A 2948-nucleotide genomic window follows, 5' to 3' on the forward strand; every position below is an offset into this window, starting at 1 on the left:
ACTATTATTATTATGAATAATAATTAAATGAGACTTTGTGATTAACGAGTTTAATGAGCAAGGGCGCCCATATGGGGAGGGGCAACAGAGGGACATATCCCCCCCCTGAAAATGTCAAAAATCTTGGAAAATTGTTTACTATGATCAGAATATATTTATTTAAATATAATTTAAAAATTTAATTTAATATATGAAAATCTATCATTTTTTTATGAAAAATCTATTACTTTAGTATTTTATTTAACAGGTTATCAGCTATAAATAACAATACGATTTTTCGTTTCTATTCTATGAATAATTACCAATTCTTAAAATATTGTGTATTTCTAGAAATACGGTATGTATATGTGTGTGTGTACACCACCATAATATTTATATGATATTTGTAAATTAATATTTTAATAAATATAACTGATGTTTTAAGTGTCCAATTTATATTATTAATTAAATACAAATTTCAATAAATTACTTTTATGGTAAATTGGTTAAATGATTATTATTTTATAGTCTTCCAGTTTGATATATATAATGTAATAGTATAATGTAAAATTGTAAACCCCTTCCTATATCGTGGATCATTCCTATTTATGAATAGATTGATAAATTAAAATGTTGTCCACCCTTGAGAATTTTCCTATAGGCGCCCTTGATAGTGAGTACGTACGTACACATATATCATAACATTTCATTAGGAAATAAAAATCGGTGAGGTACACGCGTACTCGTATATCTGATCCGTATAAGTACCATTATACCAAGTATGCAATTTCTTTTCGTAAATTTTGTTCGTATAAATGCACATACATTTTAAATGTATGCCATCGTCCTTATAGCTTATTCCTTTTAAAAAATATTTAAATCCTATTATTTTTGTAAAATCAATAATATTGTATTTTAGGTAAATTGATTTTCATTCTTGTTTTTTGCACATGTTTGTATCATTTTAATTAACATTCATCCATTTATACATATAATACAACTTAAAGTATAATAACTTAGTATTTATATTATATGCATATTATTCGTCACAAGTTTGTGAAATTATATTTTACGTTATTTCACATGAATTTTTGTGTTTTGAAATTCACTAAATTTTCACTGTTACCCTTGAACCAATAACCATATTAATCATATCCGGATGACGTGTTTGCTGTAACGACGATCTTCAAATTTGCCGTCTAAAATAAAGAAAACTGCAGCCCATAACCGCGACATTAAAAATAATAAATTATAATATATTTTTATTACACGAAATCGTAATAACTGCGTAATTTTTTGGTAGTTTAGTTTAGACTGGTCGACGGTGTTAATTAATGAAATTATAAATTATACAATATTGTAATGATAATTGAAAACTGAAACGCTGTTCAGTGTAAGGTCTCTAAAGGACTCTGCATAGTAAAATTATTTTAAAAATACACTATGGACGATGACTAACGTATTCCCATTGAATTTTAGTCGACCAGATGAAATTCAAAACATAAATACACGAGCTGCATTCGTACCTATTACACAGGCGCCACAATTTATATTAATTATGTATACGTATACAATAAACTGAATTATGTTGATTTGGTTTTTAATTGATTTCTAATATTATATGGTATGATAATAATTTTCGCAGCTTGGTCCTAATTAAAATTTAAATAATAAACATGTAATTAAAAATCGTTCGGTTACATTGTTATTTTTCGTTATATAATAATGAAATAACGGTACATATAATATTATAATATCAATAAAATACCATTACATGGTGTTGTAGATTTTTCAGGAGCTGAACGGAGTGGCACATTTTACTTATCCGCAGTTTTCTATTCATCAAACGTTCGTGTAGCTATTCCCCCAATTATTATATATACTTCGTAAGTTCGATTAAATATTATTTATTTTCTGGAACATGATGTACAATACAACACAACTAATTAAAAATAAAAATTAAATATATATTCAATAGTAGTATTATTCGTTATATTTACATGTAGGAAGCTATTAAATAAATATCTAAATACCACGCGCCGGTCGGTGTATTTATTAGAAATTATAACTGTTACTAATTTTTATAAAATATTTTCATGTTTTCATTTTACGAATTTAATAATTCGCACGGTGTTTATTTAATAAATTAATCTGTTGTTTACAGCATAAAACGCCGTGAAATTTTTAATCGATACGGGTTTTCAAATTAATTATCATTCAAAATGAAAAAAAAAAAACATAAATATTTAAAACTGTATAAAATATTACACGCGTCTTGCGTAAAGTAGGTAAGTATACTTATACTATGTACTATTCACTTTACATGTGTTCCGTTTAATTGAATCCCATAGGTAGTAATCACATTTCTAACGACCTTAAAGGTTATATTTTAATTCCCATGGTGAAAGTTTATATAAAACTTCGAGTATACATATCTACAGCGATGCTTTGTCCGTTGATAAGGATATACGAATACAAAGTATCCGTTTAAACTTAAAAATCGTTCTTATTTTCTGATAAAAAATACGAATTTGGACAATAATTTGAGCACCGCGACACTATCTATGTTATTCTGATTTAAACAATGCTTAATGACCGAAAACTAAAAATAATAATAAACCGGTATATTATACCTTTTTTAGGAATAACATTTTTAAAAATGAAAAGACTTGATTCGTTTACTTTTAAAATATACAAAAAAACTGCAAACAAATACAATCTACAGTTCTTAGTTTCAATCGAATTCAAAATTATATTGAAAATACTTAAATTAATCTTTATTGTACTACAAATAATAAACGTTTGTATAAAACCTAACATATAAGCTTATATATGTATAATTAATTTAAATATATCTTTAGTATAAAATAATATTAATCCACATTATATATATTTCCTATTTGGTTATAAGTTATAGCACACACACACATATACACTCACACAAACATTTGTCCAATTACAAACCGTGT

Source organism: Sipha flava, unplaced genomic scaffold (assembly GCF_003268045.1).
Source record: "Sipha flava isolate LNK unplaced genomic scaffold, YSA_version1 307_pilon_pilon, whole genome shotgun sequence".
Classification (NCBI taxonomy): domain Eukaryota; kingdom Metazoa; phylum Arthropoda; class Insecta; order Hemiptera; family Aphididae; genus Sipha; species Sipha flava.